The sequence below is a fragment of the Girardinichthys multiradiatus genome, chromosome 24 (genome assembly GCF_021462225.1).
Source record: "Girardinichthys multiradiatus isolate DD_20200921_A chromosome 24, DD_fGirMul_XY1, whole genome shotgun sequence".
NCBI lineage: Eukaryota > Metazoa > Chordata > Actinopteri > Cyprinodontiformes > Goodeidae > Girardinichthys > Girardinichthys multiradiatus.
Window position 1 is genome coordinate 22,973,841 of NC_061816.1, and position 15,616 is coordinate 22,989,456.

General features: G+C 41.5%; 1 long non-coding RNA gene across 1 annotated transcript; it reads left to right on the forward strand.

Annotated features, from left to right (window-relative positions):
* Window positions 1–2,432: 2,432 nt before the first annotated feature.
* On the forward strand, window positions 2,433–15,499 carry LOC124861227. Its single transcript, XR_007036564.1, has 3 exons — window positions 2,433–3,715; window positions 14,884–15,154; window positions 15,244–15,499. It is a non-coding gene; the product is annotated as an uncharacterized LOC124861227 (long non-coding RNA).
* Window positions 15,500–15,616: the final 117 nt, after the last annotated feature.

The window sequence follows — 15,616 nt, forward strand, 5'->3', positions numbered from 1 at the left end:
AAAAGCAAAGAGAAAGATTTTAAAATCCATTCTTTGGCACACTGACAGCCAGTAGAAAGATGACTGAACAGGTGACATACGTTTGTGTTTGTGTGTGCCAGTTGAAAAACAAGCAGCAGCATTCTGAACTAGCTGAAGGCCTCACTGATTCCAGCACAAACTGAATTGCAATAATCTTGTTCAGTTGTGATAAAAATCACTCAATCAAGTTTTTAATTATTTTTAATGGTGTAGCAAAAATGGAAAGGACAATTTGACCTAAATTAAATGGCTAGACATCCATTTCTAATTAAAGAGATGTATAATTATTAAAATAATAATACAGTGTAGCAAAATAACCAGGATATCCAAATGCAGGATTACAATAATATAAAAATATGCAAAAATGTTACCAAAGAAAGGTGCACAGCCTGTCGCAACCTGCATGATCGACTCCCAGGAATGTATCGCTAATTGGGTGAGCAGTCCTTCATGTGAACGCAGCTTTACAGCCTTAAGTTTAATTAATAATCATCTATGAACAACAGTGACAGAGTAGTGTTTGAGTCATCTTGGGGTGTTGAGCATTGAGTCCCGACAAGCAAAAGCATTAGACAGAAATTAATTTGTGAGAAGGTAAAATTTCCATCACAAAAACCAAAGAATAATGTTGTTTTAGAAGAGCAAATATTTGTCAGAAAGAGATTTTTGGAATTGACAGTATCTATGAAAAAGTAAATAAGTTTTAAGAAATGAATAAAAGGCTGGATTTTCTCACTTGCTTTGTGTGTTTGTGAGTATTTTGTCTATGTACAGTAAAAATGTATATAAAAATGGTCAAAAGATTTTACTCTGTAAGCTTTTTTAAATTTTATTTACGTATCTGAATATGTTGTGACTGTTAAGATGTATAGATCTTGCCAAATCCAGTGATTTTGTGCATGGATGTTGGACAAATGCTTGGCCTCGCTATGAATATTGGGACCTTTTGATGGCACCGTTCCTCAGAAAAATCGTAGAGCCATTCTGTAAGCTAATGCTTTACAAAATCTCCTAGTGACATTCACTGAATGCAGACATTGGTTTATTGTAATAGTAAAATTTATGTAGTGTTTTGTTTTTTAGAAGGTAAACTAAATGTTACATAGGTTTGAAAATTTTTAAAATACAGTTTAGACAGTTTAAAGAAATATATATTTTTTTTCTTTCCTTTCAAAGTTTGCGAACCTTAAAATGTTACCTGTGGAAGTTAATAAATGAAGCAAGGTCCTAAAATGTTGAAGGGTTTGTTTAGGTTTTTCAAGTTAGGTTTGTGAAATTATTAACTGTAATAAATCCCTTATCAGTCTTAGAAATGTTTCATATCACCATGAGCTTGCTGGAAACTTAAATGCAATCTCGAAAGTGGTGGACACTTACAAGCTAATCAGATGTATGACATATCCTGCCTATTATCCTGCCTGATCAGCCTATTCAGAAAATCAGCTTTGTGAGTTTGTCAGGACCTGGAACATATGGGAACATGCAATATTTTATGCTGCTGCACAACTGACATGAAATGCAAAGGTTTATATAGAGCTATAATACACTGGTGAGTCTCAGCTGATCTAGTTGGATTGATACAGCCGGCAGGCAACGAAGCTTCACATTGAATTATCGATATTGTTCAGCTGGAAAAACAGTTCCGAAGTGTTTTGGAATTCATATCAGTGGGATGCAGCATAGCATTTTATCCCACTAATGTGAACATTTTTATTTTCAGCTGTTTTAAATAGCTAAAGTCAGCTAAAGCAGGTGTTGTACATCTAACTAGCTGTTAGCCATCCCACACTTAGGAGTCTCATTTCTGAAAAGCCCACAATAATATGGCATTTTTCTACTAAGAGTAAGAGAAGAACTTCACAGAACCTCACTTCAAAATGTTTAAACTAACCCATTAAGATCATGTTGGTTTCAATTTTAGGCTAGGATTTCTTCAGCAACTGTTATCCTCAAACTTTCATTTACAGATGTAGGAACCGTAGATCTCTTCCTCGTCTGTTGGTTTGAATTTCTGTGGTTCTGAACTTTCCTTGGCATGGAGTGTTGAGTAACTGACTGAGATAGGAACAGGGAGGCTTATCTCTGTATGCTTGGTGTTTGGATTATGTATGATGTCCGACCAGTTCTCATAGTGCTTTCTAGGCTGTGCATACAGATAAGCTTTGGGATCTGGAGAAGGTAGAGACATTTGCAGGTAGCAAACAAGACACAATTGAAATTGGAGTAAAAGAAAGAGGCTCATTTCTATTTGTTTGAGCATGTGTTTGTGCTCTTCTACTCTGTGCCTACTTTACCTCAGTGAACTCCCTGAGCAGTGACCGGAGCAGGAAGCACCCCCCCCCATCCCCACCCCAAGCACTTGGAAATTGGAATGAGGCGAGAAGAAAGAAGGGGATGGATCGGAAAGAAAGGGAGCCAGTGCGGTGAGGGAGAAAAAGCATGGAGCGCAAAGAAAGAGAGGACAGGAGAAGAGTGGCAGCAGGCAGGGACGGACAGCGGCAGCACATGGAACAGCACGAAAAGGAAAGAACTGACGAATGAATGGAACCAAACGAAAGGAGGAGAAGTATTGGACTGAGGGATGAGAGGCCACCTCTTCTTCTCCCTCTTCTCAGCTCATCCATTCTCTTTTCATTCCCCACGAGAATGTGTGTGCTCCTGTGTGTGTGTGTTCTCCTTCTCGTCAGATCTGCGGAGCTTTTATTCACACACAAAGATGGGACGTACCTGGCACAGGCAGACGTGAAGGAGCTGGCAAAAGAATGTGCATTTGTGTTTGAGTTAGTGTATGTGAGAAGGAGACGCAGAAAGAGGCACTGGCTCACCTGCCTGGCAAAGCATGACGCCTGACAGCCTGAGATGTCCCACTTAACACTGACTGAAGCAAGCACACATACACTTCAACCACTCAAAAGCAGCACATTCTTGTATTTAGCTCCACACACTACATCTGCGTGGTGTCTGAATGTGCATGGTTTACATTTCCATATTTTGTGTAACAATCCTTCCATTATCCTGAGATCCTGTGTAGTGTTGATATGGTATGATGAATCACATTAATGTTTAAAGAATTTATCAGAAAACGTCTAAATCTGATATCTGTTAAATGATCGTGGGAATTAATCTTTTGACTCAGATAGATTTTGTCATGATCTGTGATTAGTGATCCTATCTGTTAGTGCTCTCTCTGAACAGGAGAACTTTGCTGGGAGGGGTGGTGGAGCCATGGCAGGACACACACCTGTTCTGAATTCTTCTGATTAGGTTGCTGGGGATTTAAGAAGCTGTAGGACAACCATTGTTTGCCTAATGGACAACCCATGTGGTAGAATCAAGCCATTCGAGTTCTCTGAACTTTTGCTCTAGTTTTTGGTGACTAAGTGTCCAAGTACAAGTTTCTTACCTTCGAGCTCCTTGTATCTCCAGGCGACTTTATTGTTTTGATGCCCTCGCCAAGCTTGGACTACCTCTGCAAACCCGGGTCTCTTTTGGAACTTTATCTGGACCACAGTTGTCTGCAGCAAGTGTTGATCCCCCTCGAGATCTTCCCAGCCTGCCTGCTCTCCACTGATCACTCTCCCCAGCATCTGTTCCCCGTTCAGCCTCACTCACACCTCTGGGTAACAGGAGCTGCACTTCAAGCCTCTCCAAAGGATCTCCAGTTTGTAACCTGTGATCTGATAAAGCTACAAATGTAAGTGTTTAGTCATAATCATCCATCCGTACATTTGGAGAACATAGGGGAAAGTTTGCAGGCTTCAGAAAACCATAGCAGCTGTGAAACACGGCGGGGGCAGCAACATGATTTATGGGTGTTTGGCGGCAGGAGGGACTGGTGCACTTCACACAATATATGGCATAATGAGAAAAGAATATTATGTGGAAATATTAAGTGAACATCAAAAGACCAGCCAGGAAATTAAAGCTTGGGCACAAAAGGTTATTCCAAGGGGATATTGACCCTAGACATAAGTTAATTAAAACGTTCCCACCACAAAGCCTTGATCCCAGTCCCATAGATGATTTGTGGACCAAAAAACAATTCTGCCTAAATACTAAGCAAATGTTCCATTAGTGACTCATCATTTTCTTCTAATCTTTAGTTAATGTGTACATTATCTCTCGCAGGGAAGACAAAAGAGTTCATGTCAGACTAAAGATTGGTGGATTGATTGAAGAATATATGATACTGACTGATTTAGTGTACAATAGTATATTTTTAGCCCTAGTTGAAGCAAGTTAAAGTAAGCAGTATACTGTACGGTGTGGATATCCACTCATTGGAAAACTTAACAAGTTCTTTAAAGATCCTTTTGTGTATGTGTATATGTGTATAGCTGTCTTTTGGGTAAATACTATAGAAGCACAGATAAGACATAATATTGATGAATTTTAGCACTTAGGAGGTTTGAGATGGAGCTTGCTATAGAAAAAAAACAAATTGGCTAAAAAGTCAGATTGCAGCCCAGCAGCTGGTGCAGGATTGAGTTTTGTCACCAGAGTGAAAATGTGTCCATGCTAAAGAAATTAGAGGGGTCTGCAATGCGACACAAACAAACAATAAACAAGGAAGCAAACAAGTCCACGTACACACTAATCCACATGCACACAGAACAAGCGGCTATGCAGCAATTAGCTTGTTTTAAAGGAAACAAATAACTGTAATTTGAACAGAACAGCATCCATAACAATTCACCCCTGGAAGGATCAGTAATTTGAGCACACACAAACATATAGTCTATCATGTGCATGCAGTCATATTCAAACACCACTGAGATATGCACAAGATGCATATACACACCCACATACACACCTCCATTAAGTGTACTAGAGAGCAGCAGAGAGGGTCAGCTCAGTGTCTGAGTTATTACGCTACTTTGTTCTGCCTCAGTGAGGAGGCTGCACCCTGCACACACACAAATTATTATCAGCAATCAACGCTCAAGGTGCAGATATAAAAGGCTTCCTTTGATAATGGATTGAAAGAGATGAATAAAAGAATGGGACGAATAAATGGAGGCGGAAAGGGTTTGTTCGCTGTTTCTTTGCCTGTGTGCAGAAGTTTGTAGCTGACTGGCAGAGCTGAGCTCCCTTCTGTCTCTCCCTCTCTGTCTCCCCCACCTCTCCATCCATCTATCCACGGGTGCTCGACAATGGCGCAAAACATCTGCGGCCACCACGTAATTATGGTTGAGCAGAAAACAGTGGGCAGTGCCGGTCAGACGTGCTACGACACCTCGCAATTAGCGCCGCATCTCCATTTCTCCCCTGCGCTCCACCGCTACCCCAATGACCAGGGTATTATCTCTCTGAAGACATCTGTGAGACAGTTCATAGTGGAAAGAGAAAATAGAAAGATGAGGGTTGTAGAAGAGGACAGGCAAGCCACTAAAACAACAACTGTCCATTTGAATGGAAACACTTTACATAGACTAGATGAATGTTTTTTAGGAATAATTTTATAAAAATTTAATGTCTACATCAATGCAGGAAGTAGGGCTGTGGGACTGACAAATAGCAGCTTTGTGTAAGCAGCATCGAAGCACGTTATTTTTTCAAATGCAAAAATGCTAACAGAATGTAAATTTTCTTAGCTGTAGCACTGTTATAGATAATGAGAAAATGAAATGAATAAAACTCAGAATGAATCTGTATTTATTGTTCTTGTTCACATACAAGCCTTTGCAGTGATCTGGACTTCAATAAAGGTTCAGACCAAATGGCAACTCAACTTTGTAACTGACCTTTTAGATCCTGTTCAGACCTCTCTTGCAGCCTCTACTTACACATCTAGCAATGTTTTTGGTGTTACTGAGACTTTTGGAGACTTATGAAAGTAGTGACGGTTCTTGCATGATTGGCATCCCAGCCGAGCCCCTTCTTCTGCTACCCCCTAATCAGTCAACATGCAAGAAATCATCTAAATTCTGGGCATATAAAACAATCTAACTATTCTCAGCTGAAAGGAAGAGGCGCCACATACAAATGCATAAAAGAAATGCCTTAAGGGTATAACTTGAGGACAATTTTCTTTTCTAATGCTGGCCTGGGCACCTGCCTATATAACCCATACAAAAAAACTGCTACTGTGTGAAAACACGTGTTATTCATACTCCATATCCACACTTCTAGATAACTTACAGAAGGTCTTTTATGTCTTGAGTTTTACAAAAAACACTAATTAGTTAAATTAATTCAGTTAAACCTTGGTTATTTTTCTATTAAACATTTGAAATTTAAATATTAACCATATCATTAGATATCTGTTTAGGTTAGAGCATGTTTTCACTTTGTAAAGCACAAAATTTCATATGGCCCTAGATTTAAGCAGGTCATTAAAGACAGTTATAACTGTCCCTGTATGAAACTGAAGTAAACTTCACATCTGTCCTGTTGATATGATGGTGTGTTGTTACAATGCAAGTTCATTTTATTATTGTCTGTTGTTTGGTAAACAGTTCTCTATTTGTGAAGGCATGAAAAGTAATTAAGTTAGTGAACTTCTTTTTAGGTTGAGAGGCTTGGGGTAACGAAACAATATAGTGTATTCTAATTATTGTACTATTTATTTTGCTGTTAAATTGTAAAAAAAAAAAAAAAACAATAAAAGGAGTTTGCTCATCTCTAATCAGTCCAAAGCATCAGTCTTATACAGAAATCAGACTTGGACTTTTGAACATGATCAAACACACATGATCAAACCCCTGTTTGATTGTGTGTGCTCAGTATTTTTTAGTACTGTGGATGGTGCAGCCTCAATTTTGGCAAACAATAGTGACCTTGACAAAAGCCAAAAACAACAGGATAAATTTTAATCAAAGAAAATATATGTTGTGTTTTTGCTGTAAAGCAGATGTTAAGTAGGGATAGTTAATTTAAATATAGCCCATCAATGATCAGGCCAGGTGATGCTTTACGGTTTCTTTAATAAGCAGATGCAGGCACCAGGTACAGGTGTTTTTGGTTCTAAAAAACAGAATACACAAATAAAACATTTTTGTATTATTCATTGTAATCATAACTTCCCATATGAGTAATTACATAAAATATTACAGCCACGAGCTACATTTTTAGCCCATGTAATTGGCCCAAAGGCCTTTATTTGTAGCCTGAACTATATCTCGTAACAAATGAAATATACAGTTTAATCATTACTCTAGTCCTGTTTTTTTAATAAATGTGGGGATCAAGTTAGATAAAGGCAACTAAATATAATAAAAATCACCAACTCAAGGTAAAAACTTTTAATTCGTTAGCCATATCTTCTATTAAGTAAAAGGAGCTTACAGAAAATGTCCAGAACAACAAACCTAATTAACAAATTATTCTTATTGAACAGTTTACACGACTCACCAGTCTTATGGACACACACTCAAAGATACTACACAAACTGCTTCTAAACTCAGCTTCTGAAGAGTCTCACTGGTAATTTAAAGTTGGCCTATTATGCAAAATTCACCTTTTGATCATTTTTATACTTCCATTTAGGTCTCTAATGCTTCTACAAACAGTCTTAACACACAAAAATAGATAGAAAAGGCTAAACAAATGATTGGATCAGAACCTGCTGCAGCCCTCTGCAGTGCATGACGAATTGTCCCTCATAGAGATTACCTAACTCACCCTCATTACCGTGTTATGCATGTTACCGGGCTGACAGCTTAAACACTGATAATTTAAAGAGACAAAGCAGTGGTTCATTACACTACAAGTATAAACAAGTATGAACAGGGAAAACTATAACCATCGTTTAAAGCTGCATTTACGGGTAATTGGAAAAGGCAGGTGCGTTTGCTGACACGTGGACAACTCAGCTGCAGTCGTTAAACAACACTTTATCACATCTGGAGAAGCCACTGGGGTGGCCAATGTTATTCCTTTCCTTTTTTTTTTTTTTTTTAACCGTGTCTTGTCCGGAAGAGTAGCACTCAGAATTGTTGTCTGAGTGCCAAGAAAAAGCCCGACAGATTTACTTTCACAAGTGGAGCATTACAGCTAACGCTTTAATGCTCTGCTTGATATTTAAAAAAAAAACTTTATTAGAAACTGCTTTGGGATTATTTCAACTGTTGAGGACATGGAGACAGAAACGAAAAGGAAAAAAATAAGAAGCACGAAAGAGAGAGAGGTGGGGCAAAAAGCAAAAGGGCAGATAACACAAGATAACACCCTGCTTGCTTCCACACCTGCAGAAACATTCATTTTAACAGCTTTTTACGAAAAGGTGCACAGTACTTATGAATGCAAGATGTATTTAGTGGTAAATGCAGCTCAGTATAGAACATCTGTGTATTTGTTAACACCTGAATCTAAACACCTGTGGGTCTGGATGTGAGTGCCCTTGTGTATACAGGGTTTCTCCATAAAAATATGCAATAGCGAGTGTGAGGAGCCACAGACCATCCACCCTGGACCTGGGACAGATATGGAGGAGATCTGAGCCATAGATATCCAAAGGCCCCACAGAGACCACCCAGCAGCCACATTGCAGCCGTCTACGCTCGAGGAGATCCAGCCATAGACCAAGGGATCCGAGACCCCAGGACATATCACTCCCCAAGCAGAGGCACGACAGAGCCCAAGGGTCCGGGTCCAGGCCCCAGCAAGCAGCCACCAGGAGTGAGTCCGGACATCGAGAACCACAAGTACACCAGCGGGCAGAAACACAAACCACCGGCAGGTAGTGTGGCAGGGATGAAATAGGCCCCACATTTGATGGAGGGACTAAACTGATCAAGGACAGGGAGCAGTCCAACCTGACACAAAAAACAGGCACACAAAGACACAATCACACATTCCCACCCTCACGCGTACACATAAAAACACTCACACCCACGCACCCACTGTAAAAACAAACGGCAATGGATGTACATACTCTATACTCCCAGGACCAGGTGCCGATGCCCCATAGGGGCAACCAGCCCCGGATCCAGGAGGTGGTCGCCTTCCCTCCGGGGGTGGAGACAGGCAAACTACCCCAGCACCTGAACCTGGGCTGAGCTAGCCTGGGCTGGTGCCTGTACCAGAGCGACCCCAGCCGGGCCCTGACCCACCCCCTGACTCCAGTCCCCAATGACCCCATCCTCATCCGGAGAGGGGGGCCATGTACAAAGGAGGGATCTACATGTTCTAAACTAGCCCGCCAACCAGATCCACCACAGGATGAAGCAGTCCCAACACCCCAATGAATTCTGATCCCAACACCATGAGCCCCCCACCCACAATGAATCCCAAAATGAATTTCCTCCCCAGGCCACCACCAACCAGGACGCAGATATCGAACACATGCCCCCAAACCCAAACGCCATGATTCCCCTCCCCACAGCACAGGGGCACAACCCCACAGGTGAGCTCCATCCCCGAAAAGCCGACGAAGCCACACCCACATAGCGCAAGTTCCACACACAGCCCCGTTCCAAGCACCTCCGCCGCATCCTGCCCCCCTCCACACAGCATGCCGCAATGGCAACACTACCCCTGCCCCTACCCACAGGCGCAACAGGGCAGACACCACCAAGCACCGCACCCACAATGGAACCCCCGACACCACACCAAGATGGGACAAACTCCCCTGGCAAGAGGTCCCCGGCCAGCAGCAAGCACCTGGGGCCGGCATCCCCCACCACGCCCCCCGCAACCTCACAAACACAACAGACTGACTTGAAAAGAGCATTTAAAGTTCTCCAGAACACTTTCCAGCATTTAAAGTTTCACAGCCTACATGTAGAAGCCCTTGACATCGAAAAATATCAGAAGAGAGTCTCTGACAAGTGCAGATATTTGTTTCTCCTTTTCAGAGCATCCAAGATAATCCTTGCATCTCCAGAACGTTTTCCAGCACTGTGAAAACTATGAACATACTACTATGAATAAACATAAATGGATTCTCATACAGTGTTTGACAAACAAGGTTCTAAACACAACTGAATGCATTAACTGTAATGGTGATTTCTAAGATTAATGACCAGTTTACTATGGTGGTGATCATAGAGTATACACTGGTTAAATGCCTGAATGACCCCTAAGTCAATGATCAGGCCAGGTGATGCTTTACGGTTTCTTTAATAAGAAGATTCAGGTACCAGGTACAGGTGTTTTTGGTTGTACAAAACAGAATACACAAATAAAATAAGGCAACTAAATATAATAAAAATCACCTACTCAAGGTAAAAGGCTTTTCTTCGTTAGTTATATGTTCTATTAAGTAAAAGGAGCTAACCTAACACAGGGCCCTGCGCAACACTACCCCAGCACCCGCCCACAGACACCACAGGGCAGACACCACCACACCCACAACGGAACACCTGACCCCACACCAAGATGGGACAAACTCACCCGGCAAGAGGTCCCCGGCCAGCGGCAAGCACTCAGGGCCGGGGTCCCCCACCACACCCCCCACAACCACACAAACACACCACATCACAGCCACTGCAATGATAGCTCAGCTCTACCATCACCGCTCAGCCGATCCAAATGCCGGGGACCCTACATTCAAGAAGAGGACACACACCCCCACCCCACCCCACACGCTGCAGCCCCTCCCCCCAGTTGACGGACCGGGGGCCGAAGCCAGGGACCGAGATCCAAGGAAACCCAAGCGATCCCGAGAGAGCCAAAACACCAGTCCCAGCACCAGACCACCCCCAAAACCCCAACCCCAGCCCAGATCCCGAGCAGAAGGCCCGCTCCCTCTCTCGGCCTCCAATCCCAGTAAGCAAACAGCTAATGTTATTCCAGGGACCCACTTGGTCCACATCCATCTTTGCCCCCTGGTAAGGTTTTTGTTGAATCCAATGCTCTGCGCCTACCAGCCGGGCATCGGGTTAGATGATGCCATTGTCTACCTCCTGCCCTGAGCTCTGACCCACCTGGAGAGCCCTGGAAGCACTGTGAAGAACATGTTCTTTTAATACCATCTAGCCTGGATTTCTGAGGGACAAGCTGGAGCTATCAGGACTGGATCACCACCTGTCCCAGTTGATACTGGACTATCTCAATGGCCACCCGCAGTATGGGAGGACACAGGGCTGTGTCTCTGACAGGCTAGACTGCATTACTGGGGCCCCGCAGCAAGCTGTGCTGGAACTAGTGATAATGGGCTCTTAAAAGTACCTGGGTGTTCACCTGAACAATAAACACAACTGGAGTCACAATCTTGATGTGCATTAGAGGAAGGGTCAGAGCAGACTCTACCTGCTAAGGATACTGACATCTTTTGGAGTGCAGGGCGCTCCTTAAGACCTTTTTTAACTCTGTGGTGGAATCAGACATCTTCTATGGTGTAGTTTGTTGGAGCAGCAGCTTATCTACAACTTACTTACTTACCTACTTTATTATTCATAAAGTACTTTAAGACAACCACAGCTGCAACAAAGCACATGTAAAAGTGAGGACACTTTAAAACCATAAGAACAGATAATTGAAAACAATAAGCTCTAGAAATCTATAATAACAGAAGTTCAAAAAAAGTATTTGGCTTTACCAAAAGCCAAGGAATAAATGGTTTTATAGGAAAAGTGGACAATGTGGGGGCACGTCTGTATGCAAAGAGAGATAATTCCATAAACTGGGAGCGGCAACACTAAAAGCTCTGTCCCCCCTACGTTTTTGTTTAGACCTCGACACCTTGAGGAGTAGCTGATCAGTTGACCTGAAGTATTGAGGAGGAGAATATGGGTAAAGCAGCTCAGAGAGATAAGACTGAGCAAGATAATGTAAACATTTGAAAACAAAGAGAATATTAAAATGAACTCTAAAATGCACAGGCAGCCAGTGGAAGGAAGACATCTCCACCTTCATCTTCAGTTAGAAGCCTAGCAGCTGTGTTGTGGACCAAATTACAGTCTGCTTAAAATATAATGCCAAGGAACCCAATTCAACAAGGGAAGATTCACAGGAGCAACTGGGACCAAGCACCATCACTTCAGTTTTTTTATTGCGAAAATGTAAGAACTTCAAGGCCATCCAGGCTTTGACCTCTTCAGGACACAATAGTAGTGGTTTAACTGAGGGAGCTTCTTTTTTGTGTCATATATACATCTGACTGTCATCAGCATAACAATGAAAAAAGATCCAACATTTCCTGAGTATTGAACCCAAAGGGAACAGATACAGGAATAGCAGCTGGGGACCTAAGATAGAACCCTGTGCAATCCCATGAAAAATAGAAGCAGAGGAGGAATTAGAATCTGCTATTTTAACACGTGTTTCTGTCTGCCAAATGAGACCTAAACTAGTTTAATGCTGTACCAAATACCCACTTGGTGCTGTAAGCGAGATAAAATATTGTGGTCCACTGTATCAAAGGCAGTGGTACAGCTGAAAGGAAGTGGTTAAATACACTCATTGGGAAGGCCACCTCTGTCCTAAGATATATCCCTCAACCCAGAGACAGTCGACAGTTTTTGCTAGAATCCTTCTGTCTCATAGTCGATGTATGCCAAAGAAGGGCTTTCACAAGTTATTCCTCCCAGTAGCTGTTAGACTTTATGACCATCACTGCCCCTAACAAACTGAATAAGTGTTTACATCCCTGCAGTTTTTGTACAGTTTCTTAATGTCTTGTAAATAGCCTGTTGTTTTTTATGCATAAATATACATATACGTTTTGTACTTTTTCAAAATCACCCTACTTGACTCTTGACTCATGGTAACTTTCTGACCCAAGTGCTGAAATTGCACAGAGAATTGGGTTAAAATAAAGTAAAAGATTTTTTCACAGAAAAAAGAATAATGTTCAGAGGGCAATTAGAGGCTCGAGCACACGTCTGGCATCCGGAGGAGGAGAATGCCAGTTGTTCTTGAAGAAAGAGGGGCGTTAACTCGCTGTATAGACTCTGAGGGTTTACTTCAGAAGTTACGTCCATGTCCTGGAGTAACTCCTGAGATGGTTAGTTTGACTCTGAGTGGAGCAGTGGCATCCATAATGGAAGCGGCAAAAGGATACCTGAGGCTGAGAGGTGTTTGGTTGGAGAGCTGGCAGGCAGGTGGCTGCTGAGAGTGCAGGAGCTGCAGGTAATGATCGTGGAAGGATTGTCAGGGGAGTATGACAGAGTATGACACAGTCTATAAGGGGTTAAATTTATAACTCTTTAATGAAAAAAGTGAATAGGTCATGTTAAACTACACAGTAAAACGGAGAACATTAGTTTTATATGTCTATATGTGAAAATTTGTTATCTGGAAAACTGGACTGCCATCACTGTTTCTGAATATAGTTTTAAAATTTTATAACTTTAGAATAAGCCCTTTATTCATCTTTATTGTGTAAATACTATATATAGGAAACCTATATGTTTCCCCACACAGCATTACTTCTATTGAGATGACTAAGATTGTTTTCAACATATAAACAGATTCCTTGTTTTAAAGACTTTTAAAGACAGCCCACAGGTAAAAACTGCTTTTAGCCTGTTTTTTGATAACTTCTTCACGTCCAATGTCCTAACATGAAAAGCCTACAAAAATGCTGTTTTAAACATCAGTATAAAGCTACAAATAGGAGTTACCCAGACCATTTGAAGCAGTATTATAGCTATACAATCTAGTCATTTTCAAAAAACTCACAGCATTTTTAAATTAAGCTACAAGCCATGTTTAGAAATCCAGTAGACAATAGCAACCAGTTCTAGCCCAACTTTTTCTTAATGTTAAGCTCAGATTTTTTATTATATGATTAGTGATTTGTTATCATCTTTAATATTTATCCTAAATTGGGCAATCAGAACAAACATTTTTAAACATGAGGGTCAAGGCATTACTTTGGTTGCTGGTTTCAATGACCACTCCCTCCATCTCTAAACAAAAGCAGTGTTTTCCTCAGGTCTGGAAAAGACTTAATACTGTGATAGCACTGGCTTTAAGGTCTGCTAGACCTGGTGCTTTGCAGTGAATAACAGAAAAAACTTGTGGTTAAACAGGCACTATTAGAAGTTTTGAAATTATAAATCGTAGTTGCTTTCAAATGTCTGGTGTGTGTGGCAGGTATGAAAAAATGCTGTAAACAAAGAATGTTTTCAGAAATATAAATGATGATTGTATATTTTTATCAATTTACAAAATGCTATGTAAGCGAAACCAAACAAACAGCCAAAGTCATTAAGAACTATCTTCAGCGTAAAGAAGAACAAGACTCACTGGAAGTGATAGTATGGACCCCACAGAGCCCTGATCTCAACATCATCGAGTGTGTCTGGAATTACATGAAGAGACAGAAGGATGTTTGGAACAACCTACCAGCCAAGTTCCTTCAAACCCTGTGTGCAAGTCTACCTAGAAGCATTGATGCTGTTTTGAAGGAAAAGGGTACTTGTACTCATACTCGTACTCGTCGTCTTCTGTTTCATCCAGGACCGGGTCGCTGTCCTGGATGCAGAGACACCCAGACGTCCCTCTCCCCACACACCTCCTCTAGCTCCTCCAGGGGGAGCCCGTGTTCCCAGGCCAGCCGAGAGACATAGTCCCTCCAGGATGTATGTTACAGTTCATATTACAGAGATGCTATAGGACTTTCTTTTTGACCGACATTAGAAACACAGTAAATACTTCACTGTAGTACTGGAATCAGTTGATGTGAAAAAAAACTGCTTTTTGCTGAGTATCATCTGTTTTATCTATTAAATGTTTGAAATTAGATCATTTAATGATTTGCTCTATGTTAAAATATCTTGTATCCACTGTTTCTTGAGTATGCGTTTTTGAACACGAGTGTCTGCATGTATGTGAACATGTGTCACTATGAGTCTGTGGTAGCTTTGTGCACATGTTTACTAATGGATGTTCACCCTCAGAGAGTATGTTTCTAACTGTGGGTACAGTTTATAGTGTTCACTGTTGGCTTTTTTTTCTCTCTTCTTTGTCCAGGAGTCCTCTATCAGGACCCCTAGGCTTCCCTATGCCTCCCTGCCAAAAACGTCTGCATCTCCTGGACCCCCTCGAGGCAGGGGACAGCCAAATGTCACTTGGACCCTCTACAGAGTGGTGAGGGGGGGACAGCAAGAGGCCGCTGGGAGAGGAGAGGAGAAAGAGGACTCAGGGAAGTAAATAAAAGGGAGACAAAAGTTAAAGAGGAGATCCAAAGATGTGGCCAGGGAGTGACTACAGAGTTGGAAAGGCAGCCCGGATGGAAGGAGAAGTAACTCAATCAAATATTCATTTTACTTTATTGTTTATTGTCCTTCACTTTATCTTCAAGACCTTCATGTTTTATTGTTTGTTTTTCAGATATGGAATACTGATCTGCTGACCACAATGCCAGTCATTATGAGGGAATATCAGGCATAAAGGGAGCATTCCTGTTGGCACAGTGACTTGAATCTCGTGTTCTCCTGTTTTTCCGATTTCAAAGGACAGCTAAGAGAATTGAGCCTCTGCATCTAAGTATATTTATTCCCCAGAAAAACAGGAAATTATTGATGACTAATATTAAGATCCTAGACACTGATCCTTCTCCTCTTGATAAATGAATTTTATTTCCTTTGATCCCTTTATTATTTTATCACTATAGTGGGAGAAATTGTCAGATTATTTGTTTACAGAACATCACCTTTACCTTTACCTTTATCATAGTGGAGATTCTGAGCCTCAAATAATAATT